Genomic DNA, 10,025 nt, shown 5'->3' with positions numbered 1-10,025 from the left:
CTATGCAATAAAGGCAGTAAGACGTGTCTAGACTTAGGAATGATAAGCAGATAATTTTCTAAGAATGATAAACAGATGCGTTCCGACTAGAAATGATAAGCAAAACTTTTGACATGCAGATACGGTAGAAGTCTAGACTCATTAATGTATCTTAATATCTATCAGTTAGACACACTAATGCAAGACCTAGTTCGCTAAGACCACCGCTCTGATACCACCTGTAAAGACCCGTCCTAATCCATCTGGACGAATACATTACATTTGGTTACATCGCGAGGTACTTGACCTCTATATGATACATTTTACAAACATTGCATTCGTTTTTAAAAGACAAACTTTCTTTACATCGAAAGTTGATGGCATGCATACTATTTCATAATATACCCAACTATAATTGACTTAATAATAATCTCTATGAACTCAATGACTCGAATGCAACGTCTTTTAAAATATGTCATGAATGACTCCAAGTAATATCTCTAAGATGAGCATATGCACAACGGAAGATTTCTTTCATACCTGAGAATAAAAATGCTTTAAGGTGTCAACCAAAAGGTTGGTGAGTTCATTAGTTTATCATAATCGATCATTTTCATCATTTTAATAGACCACAAGATTTTCATTTCCATTTCTCATAAATATACTTCCCATGCATAGAGACAAAAAATCATTCATATGGATTGAACACTTGGTAACCGACATTAACAAGATGCATATAAGAATATCCCCATCATTCAAGGACATCCATCAGACATGATATAAAAACTCGAAGTACTAAAGCATCCGCTACAACGGATGGGGTTTGTTAGGCCCAATAGATCTATCTTTAGGATTCGCGTCAATTAGTAGATCGGTTTACTAATTCTTAGGCTACCAAGCAAAAGGGGCATATTCGGCTTCAATCATTCAACCATATAATGTAGTATCGATTACTTGTGTCTATTTCGTAAAACATTTATAAAAATTTCGCATGTATTCTCCGCCCAAAAATATAAAGGGTAAAAAGGCAAATGAAACTCACTCTACTGTATTTTGTAGTAAAAATACATATGACGATGTTGGACAATGCATGGTTGGCCTCGGATTCACGAACCTATATCATATATATATATATATATATATATATATATATATATATATATATATATATATATATATATATATATATATATATATATATATATATATATATATATATATATATATATATATATATATATATATATATATATATATATATATATATTTATATATATATATATATATATATATATATCAACACATATAATTGAAGTCGAATAAATTTATATATTATTATTAATATAACTGTTAGTTTTAGTTATTCATGTGTTTCATTATTAACTTAAATATATTTACTTTATATACTTTAAATAAATAATTTTAAAAATGTAGTTTTATTAAAATATAACTAACTTTTAAAATAATAATATTAATAGTAATATTGATAATAAAAATAATATAGTTGTAATAATAATAATGGTAAAAGTAATAATAATGATAGTAATAATACTAAAAATGATAAAGATATTAATAATAATGTTAATACTAATAATAATAATGATAAAATAATAATAATGATCCTAAAAATATTAATTTTAATAATAATGATAATAATGATAAGAATAATAATGATAATTAAATAAATAAATAAATACCTCAATGGAGTAATCCTAAAAAAATGTCCAAGTCCGGGTTTGAACCCGCGATGTCCCACTAACCCAAAAACACCTTTAACCAATCATCTGCCGTCTCATTTCTGATTTTAAATCCCCACCTAACAAATATATAACCTATGTACTCCTGCCTGATTCTTCTTCATTTTCTAAAAAAATAAATGCCCCAGCCTGGGCTTGAACCCGAGACCTCTCGTCCACCTAACACATGCCTAACCATATGAGCTGCTCTGTCTATCTGTTTATTTCACTAACCAAACTTATATAACCCGTTTTACTTCTGGTTTCTAATTCTTCTTCTTAACAGCTAATCAATCACAAACATAATCATACCATCATAAAATCATCATCAGTTAACATCATAATCGATTATTCCTATGATCATCACATCTTTTATATCATTCCCTTGCTCATTCTCCTCCCCTCTTCGACCAACATGGGAAAAAATACTCGCAGCCCAATTAGAACATAAAACTCACGGACTATGTTATAAGCAAAAGCCCAACGGTTTAGTTGCAGTAGGTTTTTGTTTGTAATGGGGTAAATGGTTGTTGAATCCAAAACAGAAAAGATATTAAAGTCGTTAATGGTGGTGTGGTGATTTAGGGGGTGAAGTGGCGACGGTTTGATGATGGTGATGGTTCTAAGTGTTGGGTGGCTCGATGGAAATTTTGGTGGTTATAGTAATACCAACAATAATAAAGTGGGTATGGTTTGCAGCAAACAATGAAAAAGATCATGATAGTGTGTGATAATTGCAACAGAAATCAGTCCGAGCAGTTGGTTATGGTTCATATGGTTGGTTCATTTTGTGGTGGTTCTTGGTTTGTTTGAGTTACAAAACAGAAAAATGGCAGTGGTGGTGATGTCGTGGTGATGAAGAAAATGGAAGATAGCCGGTAGTTAGTGGTGGTTTTCATGGGTTTAAACCCTAACAGAAACAGTGACTATAAGTAGCAGTCGAATGAAATAAAGACAATATAGTAGCAGTGTCGGTTGATCATGCTTACCAATTAATGATGATGATTAAAGGAAGCTGTACTTTTGCGAAGAAGATGAGTTGGTGATCGACTTTAGAGACAAAATTTTGGAGGTTGTAACATGCTTGTGTTGTTCTCGGTCCATAACTCAAACATAAATAGAGAAGGTGATCGTGAGGTTGGATGAAGGTGAGGTGGTGTTTGTATTAGTGATCAAGTGGTTATGGGTTGTTTATCCTTCATATCATTGAACTAATGATTGAATGTATAGCAAGTTTAATCGATAGCAATATTCATTCAAGAGATAAAAGAAAGAAAAAAAGATGGTGATGTGCAACGGATTTTGGAATGTTTTGTGAATTAGGTTCGTGATTTGTACTGGTTTAAGAATAAGAATCATCAATTTAACACAGTATGAAAGTGATATGAAATTGAAATTGATCCTGTGTTTTTGTAAAACTCATTATTTAATTAATCAAACTCTAATAATAAAAATACTGTTATAATGTGGCTGTATATATGTATATCTCAGTACATATGTGTGTGTGTGTATATATATATATATATATATATATATATATATATATATATATATAAATATATATTCTGTATATATAATATGCATTTATCTGTACATATATCTTATATATCGAACTTGTATATATATGTGTATTAATTATAATAAGAAACATAATAATAATAATTATATAAACATTAATATTTAATATTAATTTTATTAATAATAAATGTAACTAATAATAATAATAATAATAGAATTAATAATATCAATAATATTATTAGCAATACTTGTACATCTCAAATTTTATATTTTTTTTATATAATTTATAATAAGAATATTAATATTATCATTTATAATGAAATTAAGGTTAATAATATAACTTTTATATTTTAACTTGTAATTAAAATTAATTACTAATAGTAACATATACTGAATATTTAATATATATATATATATATATATATATATATATATATATATATATATATATATATATATATATATATATATATATGTTATTTAATATATATCATATTACTTATGCATAGTATTCATATATATATATATATATATATATATATATATATATATATATATATATATATCTCTATTCTAGTATTACTTTAATTATTCTAATATAATCTTTCATTTTTAAGGTGTGCTTTATTAATTCAGAGTTATATATATATATATATATATATATATATATATATATATATATATATATATATATATATATACATACATATTTATTTACAAACCAATCGTTCGTGAATCGTTGGGATTAGCCTCAAATATGACTCTTCCGGAACCCATCCTTGAATGGGTTCCCAAAAAGAACTAATCTCTTAGCTACTGTGCAGGGCATTCAAAACAAGCAAATCTGGTATCTCGGTAGTGGTTGTTTGAGACATATGACCGGAAGTAAGTCCCTGCTAATGGACTATCAAGAAAAGGATGGTCCAGTTGTTTCAGAAGGAGATAATTCATTGGGTTACACAAAGGGTTTTGGTACTTTAACAAATGGGAATTTCACTTTTTCAAATGTGGCATACGTCGTTAGGCTTAAACACAATTTACTCAGCATAAGCCAACTGACAAACAAGAATAAGATAGTCCAATTCAGAAGAAAAATTGGTACTATTTTTGATAAGACAAGGAAGCCTCTTCTAACAGCAAAAAGACATGAGAACATGTATCAAATTGACATGAACACAATAGTCACAACAAATGATACTTGTTTCTATTCAAAGGCAGCAGACAACCTCAAATGGTTATGGCACAAGAGACTCTAACATCTCAACTTCAAAGATATTCACCAATTATCTAGTAAAATTTTGGTGTCTGGCCTACCCACTATGTCTTATGTGAAGGACAGATTGTGTCCTAGTTGTGAAAGGGGAAAACATCACCATGTTTCATTCAAATCAAAGCAGATCTCATCTGTTGAAAAGCCATTTCACTTACTTCATATGGATCTTTTTGGTCCTGTTAATGTAGCCAGTTGTAGTGGGAAGAAATATACACTTGTTATTGTTGAAGAATATTCCAGATACACTAGGGTATTCTTTTTGAGGCAAAAGAGTGAAGCTGCTGATAAAATTATTAATTTTATCAAAAGAATGGAACTATTGAATGGATAACTGGTGAAGCATCTAAGAATTGATCATGGTACAGAATTCAGAAATGCTACTTTGGTAGAATTTTATGCTGACAAAGTATTTCACAGAACTTTTCTGCTGTGAGAACACTTCAACAGAATGGTATTGTAGAAAGAAGGAACAGAACTCTCATTGAAGTAGCAAGATCTATGTTGGCTGAGTCTGGGATGAAAAATCCATATTGGGCAGAAGCTGTGAATACTGCCTGTTTTACCCAGAATAGATCTTTAATTACGAAAAGACATAAGAAAACTCCTTATGAAGTCCTTACAGGAAAAAGACCCTCAATTTCATTTCTTCATGTATTTGGCACTCCCTGTTACATTCTAAACAATATGGATCAGCTGGGTAAGTTTGATGCTAAGGCTGATGAAGGTATATTTCTTGGATATTCCAACATGTCAAAGGCATATAGGGTCTACAATAAAAGAAGGGGTTGTTTTGAAGAATCCATTAATGTTACATTTGATGAAACTGCCCCTACTTCATCTTCTGGTCAAGAAGATGAGGAGTTACTATTTGAAGAGCCTACTCAGTAAGCTCTAGATGATGAAGAAGAACCAGCAGCACATCCCTCACCAATCCATGTTGCTGGGTTCTCTGATGATGAGATAGAACACTCTGTTCCATCTGTGTCCAAACCAAGTGGACGTACTGACTCTACTGAAGTTCTACAACTTGAGAATAGGTCTAATGGTTCTGAAAGATCATAGATTGACACTAGTTCTACTGATATTGAACAGCTGTCTCCTATAGCTACTCATACTACTGAACCAACTGATGATCAAGATTCTGTGTGTTCCACAACAAGCTCACATGTTCATAACACTAGATGGACAAAGGAGCATCCAATTGAGCATTTTATGGGTAATCTGGCTAGTGGTGTTAAAACAAGAAGACATGCAACTAGCAACTTTTGTATGCATGTGAAGTTTGTGTCTACCATTGAACCCACATGTCCTGAAGAAGCACTTAAAGATCCTAGCTGGGTTGGAGCAATGCAAGATGAACTTACTCACTTTGATAGGAACAAAGTATGTAAATTGGTATATGAACCAGAGGATAAGACAAAGAAATTCATTGGTACCAAGTGGGTGTTTAAAAATAAGATGGATGAAGATTGTATTGCGATCAGAAATAAAGCTAGATTGGTCGCTCAAGGGTTTATGTGACGACCCAGGAATTTCTGACCAAATTTAAACTTAATCTTTACATAATTCTGACACGATAAGTAAAGTCTGTAATGTTGAGTCTAGAAAAGTTTGAAACGATGTTCATATATTCAATTGACCTTTGACTATTCCCGACGATTCACGAACAATCGGATGTAAATAAATAAATAAATAAATAAATATATATATATATATATATATATATATATATATATATATATATATATATATATATATATATATATATATATATATATATATATATATATATATATATATATAAATATATATAGAGACTAAAATAAATATAAGAATATTTATAATATTTTAAAAATTAATAAAGTATACTTTAATCATTAGAATTAAAATATAAAATAATATATAGAGTAATTAAGTTGTTATTGAAATAAATGTTATATGACTTACATAATTAATAAATATAAAAGACATGTTAAAAATTACATAATTAATAAATCGTAATATATATATTAAATGTAAATACAAGTTAAAATATAGTTATAAATATTATGATTATTATTACTTTCATAAATATTAATATAAATATATGTATTATGATTATTATTAATCCAATATAATATATAGATATAAAAATTGATACAATTAAATTGTTATCATTAATACTACTAATATTATTGTATCTTTACTAATATTATTAATATAATTACTATTAGTATTAGAATCAGTATTAGGAACATTATAATAAATATGATATAGATATGAAGATTGAAATATATGAATTACTATAGCCTTATTATTACTATCAATAATAATATTAGTATTATTATAATCAGTATTATTATTATTAATATTGATTATAAATTTTATAGGTATTATTACTATTATCATTAATAATAATATTATTATTACTAAGATATTATCAAAGAAATTTTATTTTTCATAATATTAAGGGTAATATTAATATTATAGTCATATTTATTATTATTGTAGTTATAATTATAGGATTACTTATAATACATAATTTAGATATATATATGTTATATGAATAAAAGTATATACATGAATATATTTAATCAGATATAAAAGAAATTCCATTTATTTATATATAAAATAGATATATACACGCGATACTGATGGATTCTGTTTTATCTTTTTCTGTCTCTCTGTTTAACCTGTGAACTACGGTCGACCTTTCCCAATCCATATCATTTGATCAGCTTATAATATGGATCAAATAGATTACTCCGATTTTTTATTATATATATTAATTGTAATCATCTTCTATCATCTATTTTCAATTTAAAATAAAAGGTCAAGAACATAGTGGTTCACCTGCTCGCGTCTGATATTGATCCATGAATTGAATTTCTGTGAGTTTTTAAATTCTAATAATGTGATGATGTTAGAAGTTTTTCGTTTAAACTCAGTGTAAAAATTTCAAGCTTCAATTCATTAAATTTGATGATTAATTTCGAAGTCAAAGCATTTTTTTTATAAAAGTTAAAGAATTGGTTCATCAAGAAATTGGAAATTTTTTTTTGATACTTTGAATTAAATTGATGATACAGAAAGATTTTATGAACGAAATAGAACCTCTTTCATGTTATGAACTTCGTCCAAATCTTTATAGAATTCGTAAATCAATATTTTTATTTTATTTTTTATTTTTTTGTTGACGAACAGCAGCAGCAAAGCTGTTCCTGTTTTTTTTTTAATTTTTTTTCTTTGCAATTGATATAAACCTTTGATTTTTATTAATTAGTATTATTGTGGTATATCAAGTCATTGTGTGATGAGTTGAATAATTTGGGTTTAAGTCTCTGATTGAACTAGAAGAGATGAAGGAGAAGATATTAAAATACGAGTATATATATAAACGAGTTATGCTTTAAACCAAAAAAGAGTAATGGATCAAATGGTTAAGGGAATGAGCGGGGAGCGGGAGGTCACGGGTTCGAGACCCGGCAGGAGTGTTTATTTTTTTTTAGGCTTATTTCATTAAGGTAGTTCTTCAATTACTTTAATTATTATGTTATTATTATTATTATTATTATTATTATTATTATTATTATTATTATTATTATTATTATTATTATTATTATTATTATTATTATTATTATTATTATTCTTGTTATTGTTATTTGTATTGTTAACATTAGTTATTATTATTACCACATGTATTATTATAATTATTAATATTAATGCTAAAATAAGTATTAGTTATCGTTATTATGATTAAGATATTATTATTATTATTATTATTATTATTATTATTATTATTATTATTAAGTATCTGAACTATTATTACTAAGTATTACAAATGTTATTGTTACAAATATTATAATTTTCTTTATAGGTATTAGAAACATAAATTTTCATTAATACTGTTATAAGTAAGATTATTATAAGTCTTGTCATTTAAGTGTTATTATTATAATTATCTTTAACAGTATTAATAAAATTAATATTATTAAAATTTTAGAATTTGCATTATTAATGAAATAAATGTCATTATTATTACTATGACTATGATTATTGATATTGTTATATATATGAAAATGATACAAATTTTTATTTTGTTCATTAATAATACATTAGCATCATTTTTGTAATTATCAGTATTATCATTATTAATATTATTAAATTATGTATCATTATCAACAATACCATTATTATTACTAGTATTACCATTATTTATAAAGTTATTATTATTAGTAATAAATCATTATTACCAAAATTATCATTTTTAATAAATAAATATTTTATACATAAAATATACTTATTATATATATACACTAACTATAATAATATCTCATATAACCATATATCAAATATATTAACATTTTAATATAAATACTTTCATATAATAAATTAGTGAATTTTAGATTTAATGCTAATCATATATATATATATATATATATATATATATATATATATATATATATATATATATATATATATATATATATATATATATATATATATATAGTAATATAACTAAAAGTATAGATATTAATTATTTTAATTACATACAAAATAAACAACTATAAAATAAGATATAATATATATAAATAAAGTATATATATTTTAAATGAAATGTAGTATAAATGCTATGTAACCACAAACATATAAAATATATATATAATTAATAAATGAAATTATGAGATTTTTATTATATGTTTTAATATATACTAAATGTTATAGGTTCGTTAATCCGAGGCCAACCCTACATTTTGTTCAATGTCGTTATATGTATTTTTAATACAAAATACATTAGGTGAGTTTCATTTGCTCCATTTTTAAATGCTTTTGCGATATATATTTTTGGGACTGAGAATACATGCACTGCTTTTATAAATGTTTTACGAAATAGACACAAGTACTTAAAATTATATTCTATGGTTGGATTATTAACCAAATATCGCCCTTCAAGTCTGGTAACCTAAGAATTTAGGGAAATGGACCCTGATTGACGCGAATCCTAAAGATAGATCTATAGACCTTGACAAGTCCCATTCGGGGTACGAATGCTTTAGTACTTCGAGATTATTATACAGACGAGAGGTTCTGTTTTGGGGATATTCTATGCATTAAGTTAACGTCGGTTACCAGGTGTTCAATCCATATGAATAATTTTTATCTCCATGCAGTTTGCGAAATGCCTGATACGAGAATGATGTTTATGAAAAATGAAATCTTGTGGCCTATTATACTATCTGATATGATTATTTATGATAAACTAATGAACTCACCAACCTTTTGAAAGGACCCGTTCATATACATTATAAACGATTCACAATAGTTGATTACATCGCGAGGTATTTGACCTCTATATGATACATTTTACAAACGTTGCATTTGTTTTTAAAAGACAAACTTTCTTTACATTGAAAATTGACAGGCATGCATTCCATTTCATAATATCTACTATCCAACTATAACTTGACTTAATAATAATAATCTTTAATGAAATCAATGACTTGAATGCAACGTTCTTCGAAATATGCCATGAAAGACTC

The sequence above is a fragment of the Rutidosis leptorrhynchoides genome, chromosome 9 (genome assembly GCF_046630445.1).
Source record: "Rutidosis leptorrhynchoides isolate AG116_Rl617_1_P2 chromosome 9, CSIRO_AGI_Rlap_v1, whole genome shotgun sequence".
NCBI classification, from domain to species: Eukaryota; Viridiplantae; Streptophyta; class Magnoliopsida; order Asterales; family Asteraceae; genus Rutidosis; species Rutidosis leptorrhynchoides.
The sequence above is the reverse complement of the archived record's forward strand: the minus strand, read 5'-3'. Positions refer to the sequence as shown.